Consider the following 9,497-nt stretch of genomic DNA (forward strand, 5'->3'; position numbering starts at 1 on the left):
CCAGAGAGGCCAGGGAGGTCGTGCGTGCCAGAGTTCAGCCGCCCACGTGGCCCAGAGCCCCCAGGCCCTCCACGCCACTCACCGCGCACCGCCACCAGCACCGCTGTCCTCGGTGCAGTCCCTGGTGTTGAGCCTCCAACTCCCTTGTGCCTTGTCCACTGAGGGCAGAGATCTTTTAGACACGGAATGGGAAGAGATGCTGGGCCAGGAGTGGAACATACTTCATCTGCAACGGCTCCACCACGGAGCGGTTTGCCCCTGAGCCGACAGGAACGAGGTGGATGTGACCTTTTGCGGGGTGGGTGTGTGGTCACCCCCTCTGGACCTGGGGTATCTTAGAGCCTGCATGGGTTTTCTCTATGGAGGAAGTGAGGGGATCGGGCAATGGCATGGAGGGCCATCGGGCCCCACCTGTGGGAGGCCACTTACTCCCACCCCAAACCCGGGGCTCATTGCTTCTAGAGTGATTGACCTGGAGCCAAGGGGATTTCTCTCGGGTTGGTTCACTGATGCCGCATCGTGTTGCTAGGTCGTGCGTCTCCATGTCGGTCCGAGTAGGTGCTGGTTGCGTGGTGGTTACCAACGTTGGGATGCGTCCTGTTGGGGAGGTGCTCCCTCTGGGGTTATACCCCTCGGGGGAGGGCGAGGTCACATGGATGCCCCTGGTGCTCGCTGGGGATGCGCCACACGCCGGCCCTTTGTGCAACCGATGGAGAAGACAAGTGTTGCCGTATGTGGTCTAGGGACTCGTTTCCATTAAAGGACACAGTGTGTGGGCTGTCCCACGTCTCAAACCCACTGTGCACCTCTCCCCCTAACACTCTCTCCCCTTCCTGCTCCTCTTCCCTCCATTTTACCCCGCCCGGCCCTGTGCCTGGATACTTGGAGGCTTCCATGTGTAGACATTGGTCCTCCGGCACGGGACCAGGCACTGCCCATCGTAGGGAGAGGTAGAGCAGAGTGTCCCCACTGCGTGGCACCTGCGTGGAGCCCCACAGTCGTGTCCCTGGGCTGTGGCGCTCCTGTCACTTCTCCCCATTTCCCAGGTGGTGTTGGCAGGACGTGGGTGTCGGTGACTGTTGGCGAATCCCGCGATGCCCTACCAGTGAGGTGAGGACGCCCCTGGAGAGGCAGGGTGTGTAGGCTGTGGTCATCTGGGAATCGCCCACGTCTGCAGTAAGTGTCTCACCCTTGCCACCACATGCCCGGGTCATCGATGATGACTCCCTACAAATGCATTCCTTGGAGATCTGAACAAAATGAGTGACAATCCCTACCGTGTCCTCATCGGAACTGAGGTCCAGCACGTGGTTCCCCGCCAGGATGTCCAAGTGAGGGAGTTAGGCCACCTGATATCATTACCGTGAATTCAGAGTGCTCTGCACTTGGGGATGTCACCCCTCTGCCTGGGTCATTGCTCCTTTTTGGAGGGAGATCCCCCCCTCCTATAGCAGATACCAGCGGGGACCAGGGCCCTGATCCACTGAATCCTCCATATGTAGGCATCGGTCCTCAGTCCCTGCACCAGCCCCCCGTTGTAGGGTGAGGTGGGACAGATTTTCCCCACTTCTGTCTGTGACTTGGTCCTCCGCAGACGTGTCCACCTTGCTGTGGCGCTCCTGTCACTTCTCCCCATGCCCCAGGTGGTGTCGTAGATATCAGTGAGTCCCATTTGCCTGATTTTCGATATCTGGCCTGCCTGGAGAGGATAGCCCTTTAGTGCCATGAGGTGTGGTTTGCGGTTATCTTAGAGTAGCCTATGTCTGCAGTAAGTGGCTTGCCCTTTTCACCTCCTGCCCTGGTCATTCCTGCAGCCTTCTGTACCAAGGATCGCTCCCCTGGCCATGCTTTGGCCTAGCCATTTGTTTTCATGAGGGCCGACATGCCTGAACTCAGTGGCTGTCCCAGGCTTTAGCCCTACCCTTTTCACGTACCATGTCCTTAGATGATCTCAGATTGGTGATGACTCCCTACAAATGCTTTCCTTAGAAATCTGAACAAAATGAGTACCAATCTGTACTGTCGTCATCACTGGAAATGAATTCCAGCACGTGGTTCTGCACCAAGGCCACCTGAGAATATTGCTGGAGCTAGTAGTGCTTGGCACATTGAGATGGCACCTGGGACCATCTCCATGGCAAAGGAAGACCTGTCCCCTCCTGTAGTGGAGGGGGCCTCTGCCCCTCCCTTGCCCTTTTGCCTTGTCTTTTCCAGGGCTGTGAGGTTTTGGATACAGGATGGGAGGAGGGCCCTGGGCCAGGCATGGGACAAGCTTCCTCCTTAGCTGCTCTGCATCAGAGTTCACACAGCCCACCATGCTTGCTGTGCAGGCTCAGGGGGTTCTGGGCCTGGGCAAGGTCTGTGACTCTGATTGCATCCCCTGGGTGAGTGCGTCCACCCCGTAGACTTTGGCCAGTGTGAAGGTTTACAGGGACGTGGGAGGGATGTCACAGGGCTGTAGCACATGGGGGCCCCGAGGAAGCCCTGGGTAGAGACAGGCAGCTAGAACCATTGTCTCAAGAGCAACCTGGCCTTGTGAAATCAGTTTGTGTCTTGTGGATTCCCCGTGCTTGGGTTTTGGATAGGAGCCTGGAGGACTATCCAAGGCTAGGGGTGGGGCAGGCTTCTTCATCTGTTGTGTGGCAGAGGGCACATGATATGCTATTATGTTTCCTTGTGGTTGTCTAGTATATTTAGTGTCATTTGGGTCTTGATCTTTTTGCATTTCTGTCTACCCTGCCTGGGATATACCATCTTTTTAGAGTGTGTTTTTTTGCCTATTTCATTTTCCCCTTTAAATGCGTATCTTCTTTTTTTGAGTCTGCCTGTCATCTTCACTTGCTTAGGTAGGATCACAGTATAAATGATTATTTTCAACTTTTTACTTACTAGATGTGTTATAGTATTTGTGTGATTTTTCTTTCTCTCATCTTCACACTTTGTACTGCAAAATTTTTTGTCTTTTTTTTATTTTCTGTGTTTCCATATATGCTGTTTATTTTTTTTCATTTTTAGAAATCATGAATTTTTAAAATTTATTTTTATTTATTTTCAGCATTACAGTATTCATTATTTTTGCACTACACCTAGTGCTCCATGCAATCTGTGCCCTCTATAATACCCACCACCTGGTACCCCAACCTCCCACACCCCCGCCACTTCAAACCACTCAGATTGTTTTTCAGAGTCCATAGTCTCTCATGATTCACCTCCCCTTCCAATTTCCCCCAACTCCCTTCTCCTCTCCATCTCCCTATGTCCTCCATTCTATTTGTTATGCTCCACAAATAAGTGAAACCATAAGATAATTGACTCTCTCTGCTTGACTTATTTCACTCAGCATAATCTCTTCCAGTCCCGTCCATGTTGATACAAAAGTTGGGTATTTGTCCTTTCTGATGGAGGCATAATACTCCATAGTGTATATGGACCACATCTTCCTTATGCGTTCCTCCGTTGAAGGGCATCTTGGTTCTTTCCACAGTTTGGCAACCAAGGCCATTGCTGCTATAAACATTGGGGTACAGATGGCCCTTCTTTTCACGACATCTGTATCTTTGGTGTAAATACCCAGTAGTGCAATAGCAGAGTCATAGGGAAGCTCTATTTTTAATTTCTTGAGGAATCTCCATACTGTTCTCCAAAGTGGCTGCACCAACTTGCATTCCCCCCAACAGTGGAAGAGGGTTCCCCTTTCTCCACATCCCCTCCAACACATGTTGTTTCCTGTCTTGCTAATTTTGGTCATTCAAACTGGTGTAAGGTGATATCTCAATGTGGTTTTGATTTGAATCTCCCTGAGGGCTAGTGATGATGAACATTTTTTGCATGTGTCTGATAGCCATTTGTATGTCTTCATGGGAGAAGTGTCTGTTAAAATCTTCTGTCCATTTTTGATATGATTATCTGTTTTGTGTGTGTTGAGTTTGAGGAGTTCTTTATAGATCCTGGATATCAACCTTTTGTCTGTACTGTCATTTCCCATGGGTTGCCTCTTTGTTTTGTTGACTATTTTCTTTGCTGTGCAGAAGCTTTTGATTCTGATGAAGTCCCAAAAGAAATCATGAATTTTTTAGTGACGGACTTTTTTTGTTTCATTTGGCATTTCTCCTTAAGTTAGTTTTATTTTTATGTGTGTATTTCAGCTTTATTTTTACATCGTATTATTGATCTCCAATAATTATAACTGTGAATCTTTAGCCAAATGATTTACTTTTATGAAATATTTATTTTCCTAAATATCTTGGTGTTGATATTTCCCAGTCCTTTTTGGATTTGTTTTTTCCAGTGGAGTATACTGCACTGTGTTTGTCCTATTAACTGTGCTTTTAAATGTTTTTTGTACAGTTCAGGTAGCCATGTTCCTTCAGTTGCTAGTGTTCTTGCAGGGTCACTTTTGATGATGACAATCTCATGGTTTTGTGGTCTTATTATTTCAAGTGTAATTGTTTTGAATGTTACCTGAGGCTCTCGGTCCACATTTTATCAAATTTATATTTGGAACAATATATTCAGTAACATTTTTAGTTTCCATGGAAGGTAGTAGATTTTATTGAAGTCTATCTCTATCTTTTTTAAAGATTTTATTTATTTAACACAGAGACACACAGAGAGAGAGGGTATACAAGCAGTGGGAGATGGAGAGGGAGAAGCAGGCCTCCTGACAAGCAGGGAACCTGATGCAGGGCATGATCACAGGACCCTGGGATCATGACTGGAGCCAAAGCAGACACTTAACCAACGGACCCACCCAGGTGCCCCTGTAGTTTATCTCTTATATTTAGGTCATACAATGTGTCATGATTCACATTCCCATATGTTAGATATTAATATTCAGATATATGATTACTTATTGTGAATTCAGGAAGCTTTATATAACCAATATATTATACTTTGATTAATTTCACTCATATTTAACTTTCTACATATATATGTATCTATCCATTACTTTCTATAGTCAATTATTTATAAAATGTTAATGGAATTGAACTTTTCTCATTTGTTTTCCAAATATCCTTTTTTTACTGAAATGTCAGATGAATAATTTTTGTTTTTGTTAGTGAAATCATATTTTTAGGTTTATATTACCAATGTAGTTTTCTGTTTGACTTTCATCATGTTATCGTATTTCTAATGATGTCATATTGAGAATCTTAATTTATCATGTTATTTTTGTGAATGTTTTTAGGTTAAGTTCTTTTTCCCATGATTAGATAAAATCCATTGATTCATACTAAATTCTTTTAATATTTTCCTGTTTTGTCTACATGAATAATGAGCCCATCTGGTGAGAATTTTATATCATTTCAAAGTTTCTTTCTTTTTTTTCTTTTCTTTTTTTTTTGTTTTACAAATTCTCCTTGTTGTCTGAAGTTAACTTTATTTTGTTTCTATAGATCTTGTGGTTACAAAATAAATGTTTATCATCACAAATTTAAAATCTTTGTGAGACTACTACATCATGATTTTTAATCTTTTTTTGGCATCTGCTGATTTTCTCTTCTCTTTCTATTGTACTGTGAGGCATTATAATCTAATCATGCTCTCTTTTTAAAAATTTCCAGTATTTTTGCTCTTTTCTTCTTAAAATATTTAAAAATATCATAGTAAGTTAATTTATATAGTTAAATTTAATTGTATATATGCAGTGGATTTTACTGTCTTTTGCTTGGTTGACAAAATGTATGATATGTACTTTTTACTATAGTTCAAGGTGGACAGAAGTGGGTTTCATAAGTTTATCCTTTGTTGTATTACACAAAGGAGCTCTTCATGTATAGTTCTGCCAAAATATCTTCAAATGCCAATGGAAATTCTCACGTCAGTAAGCATTTTGTCCTGAAAACACTGACATTTCTCTCAGGGCATTGTGGCACTTCAATGGCAATGAGACTCTGGCTATTCTAATCAGTAAGATTAGATCTGGGTCATCAGTGATTCTGGTCTCCATGATCAAGTTAGTATGGATCAAGGTCTCCTAGGGTAAGAAAATCCTGAGTGCTAAGTGTCACCATGTATCTCATTCTGATGGTTGCTTCTATAAATGTTCCTGGATAAATTATGACTCCACAGATGGATCTTGTTGAAATATGAATGCAGTGAGTAACAAAAATAACTTCTATAAGTGAAGGCATTCCAACCCATAGATCATGCTAAACAAAAATGTGAAGGGAAGTTTAATTTGGTCCGCAAGTATTACCAAAAAAAAAAAAAAATGTACTGTGGTATTTGAAAAATAACATGCTGGCATGTGCTAGAGGAAATGAACTATAGAAAGGTCTATATAACCAATTGCAAAATGTTACTATAACTTTTGGCTGCCAGTACCGACAAGTCTACAAGACAAGTATCTATAAGTCATAAATAGATCCTGTGGGATCACCACTTAAATGATAAATTCTGTGAGAAATATCTGTGACTACCTTTGATCTATTTATATGTTTGAGTTGCCAGAATCTTCTGAGTCATGATCAGTGTCTCTAGTGTGACTGGATTATTAAAATCCAAAGATACTATTAAATTTTATTTATCATTTTCTATTAAGTGGAACAATTGTATTTAAATTGAAAAGTAGGTACCCTATGTACAATCTTCATATTTTAATTTGCTTGTCATCCCAGTTACTAGGGATGATTGGAACAGTTGTTTACATATGTTTTATTTTTTTCTATAACCTGAGCAAGAAATTTCATATACTTTCAAGTGATGGCTTCAACTACATGCTAGGTTAAACATTTTTAGATGTGAGATGATTATATTTAAAATTCTTGGATTCTTACATGAATTTCATTGGCCACTTTCATATATCATCAGTGGGTTTCTAATGTGTTTATAGAGACACTCTAGTTATAATACATGATTTTGTATGAGCGTGCTGGGAAATTTTTGAGAAAAATATCTTAGAAGCAATTATTTTTGTACTACTTTGATCAAAATTTGAGCATAGTCATTCTTGTCATCAGATGGTCCAATGACTATCCATTATGAATTCTTATAACTTTTTATACTAAATATTCCACTAGGAAAATTTTGTTTTGCAATTTCTCTATTTTACTATGTAATTTGTAGACTGAGTGTAGTATTAGAATTCCATGGACTTTCATCACTGCACCAATGAAGTGCTTATTTTGAAATGCTCCCTTATCTGGAAAGGAAAGAAACTATTGACCCCTGATACAACACACAGTTTATAGTAAATTTATGTATCTCTCTTATTATTTTTTAAGTAATCAAAAATTTAATTGAGTTAGTGGACAGTTAATACAAACTATTATTGGCATCAATAATCCATTGGGTTATGTGAAGCTTCAGTCTCCCTTATTTTCCATATTTTATTCTTTCCCCTACTTCAAATAATCAGAAACATCCTACAGGTATAATAAATTAGTATATTTTTACATAAAGGTACATAGTAAGTCTTGTCTTTTGCCATTTTGGCAGATGGTCATATAATACCTTTTAGATTTCCACATTTATACTTTTACCACAGGCAAGTGTGGACCAAACACTGAGTTCCATATAGATGGTTTATTCCTTCTCCTTGATGTATGACATGAAGAAAAGTATTGAGAATAATTCTGCCTCCTATCCTTAAGGGCCATTGGGAATTTTAACATCAGTAAGCATTTTGTCCTGAAAGTGCTGACATCCCTCTTAGTGAATCGTAACACTCCAATAAGACTGGCTATGCTAGTCAGCCATGATGCCGGGTCAGCATTTCCCAGGTTGATAGAATCCTGATTGCTCTAGTATCTATCACAGCTCTCATTCTAAATATCTATTTTATAAATGTGCTTCTATCAGTAAAGTCTTCAAAAATGGGTCTTGTAGAAATCTTAACAAAATGAGTAACAAATCACTTCTATAAGCTGAACTCCAGGATAGGGACCATGCAAGGCATAAACTCTGGAGAATTCAGTTGATGAGGTAGTAGTACCAACAGGGTATTTGAAAGCTAACCAGAATGCATAAATTAAGGGAAAGTAATTCTATAGTTGTCTACAAGTATCTAATTGTTGGGGAAAATGGCACCATTTTATTTGCCTCATGGGTAGCATCTATGTACTCATAGTAAACAGACCATGGATAACCAACTCATGAATAATGAACTCAGTGGAAAATGGCTGTACATACCCTTAAGTCATTCATGCTATTTTCTTAGATGACTCTTCTGAATGAGGAGCAGTATATTGAGATCTATTAGAGAACCTATTTGAAAGAACTTCTGAGTCTCATTTGTCCTTTATCTCAAGTAGAACAAATGAATGATGATTGTCGAGTTGATTTTATTCCTGTGACTGTTTTAGAATGCATTTTAATTAGATTGGTTATATAGTCATGGGAAGTGGAATAGCTTTTTTTTCTTCTTCTTCTTATCATCCAAGGGGCAATTTTCTAGACGTTAGAGTAAAGGGTTCAGGTAGATAGTACATGAAACATTTTTTAAATAATTAAATAAATAAATTTCTTATTCTTGGTATTCAGATATATTTCACTGGCTGATATTTCTTCAGATGATTTTATAAGTATTTAAAGGTGGATTATAGTCATAATGGATGACACTAAGGGGGATAATTGGGGAAATTTTGACACCAGTGTCTTCTAAATAAAAGATGACGTTCTATGCTACTCTCTTTCAAGGAGTGAATATAATTTTCTTGTCAGGTAGGTTGTCTCATGCATATCTATATATTTAATTCCTTGGAACCTGTTAATTACAGATATTTAATTAGGAAGGTTTTCTTTTCAATGCTTCCCCCAAGCATTATTGTTTGGAAGTGACTTTGAAATTGCCTGAAATTGTTCTTTCTACACCACAGGAAATGTTGATGTTACTTTTACAAATACCCCTTTCTAGAAATGACCAGAACACTGATTTCCAAAGATAACATTACAACTTTTTTTGGCTTTTTTGAAAAACTTAATTTCTTTTCAGTGTAACAGATTTCATTGTTTATGCACAACACCCAGTGCTCCATGCAATACGTGCCCTTCATAATACTACCACCACCAGGCTTATCCAACCTCCCATCCCCCTCCCTTTCAAAACCCTCAGATTGTTTTTCAGAGTCCATAGTCTCTCATGGTTCACCTCCCCCTCCAATTTCCCTCAACTCCCTTCTTCTCTCCATCTCCCCATGTCCTCCATGTTATCCCTTATGCTCCACAAATAAGTGAAACCATATGATAATTGACTCTCTCTGCTTGACTTATTTCTCGCAGCATAATCTCTTCCAGTCCCATCCATGTTGCTACAAAAGTTGGGTATTCATCCTTTCTGATGGAAGCATAATACTCCATAGTGTATATGGACCACATCTTCCTTATCCATTCGTCTGTTGAAGGGCATCTTGGTTCTTTCCACAGTTTGGCGATCGTGGCCATTGCTGCTATGACCATTGGGGTACAGATGCCCTTCTTTTCACCACATCTGTTTCTTTGGGGCAAATACCCAGGAGTGAAATTGCAGGGTCATAGGGAAGCTCTATTTTTAATTT

General features: G+C 40.7%; 1 long non-coding RNA gene and 2 other non-coding genes across 4 annotated transcripts in view; all 3 read left to right on the forward strand.

Annotated features, from left to right (window-relative positions):
* Positions 1–1,052: 1,052 nt before the first annotated feature.
* Positions 1,053–9,497, forward strand: part of LOC132029117 (uncharacterized) — a 56,237-nt gene continuing 47,792 nt past the window's right edge. For both annotated transcript variants that reach the window (XR_009407720.1, XR_009407721.1), the window contains exon 1: positions 1,053–1,176. This is a non-coding gene — a long non-coding RNA (uncharacterized LOC132029117). The remainder of the gene's footprint in view (positions 1,177–9,497) is intronic.
* Positions 1,209–1,302, forward strand: LOC132000468 (small nucleolar RNA SNORD116). Its single transcript, XR_009399328.1, has one exon. It is a non-coding gene; the product is annotated as a small nucleolar RNA SNORD116 (small nucleolar RNA).
* Positions 1,954–2,046, forward strand: LOC132000469 (small nucleolar RNA SNORD116). Its single transcript, XR_009399329.1, has one exon. It is a non-coding gene; the product is annotated as a small nucleolar RNA SNORD116 (small nucleolar RNA).

Source organism: Mustela nigripes, chromosome 13 (genome assembly GCF_022355385.1).
Source record: "Mustela nigripes isolate SB6536 chromosome 13, MUSNIG.SB6536, whole genome shotgun sequence".
NCBI lineage: Eukaryota > Metazoa > Chordata > Mammalia > Carnivora > Mustelidae > Mustela > Mustela nigripes.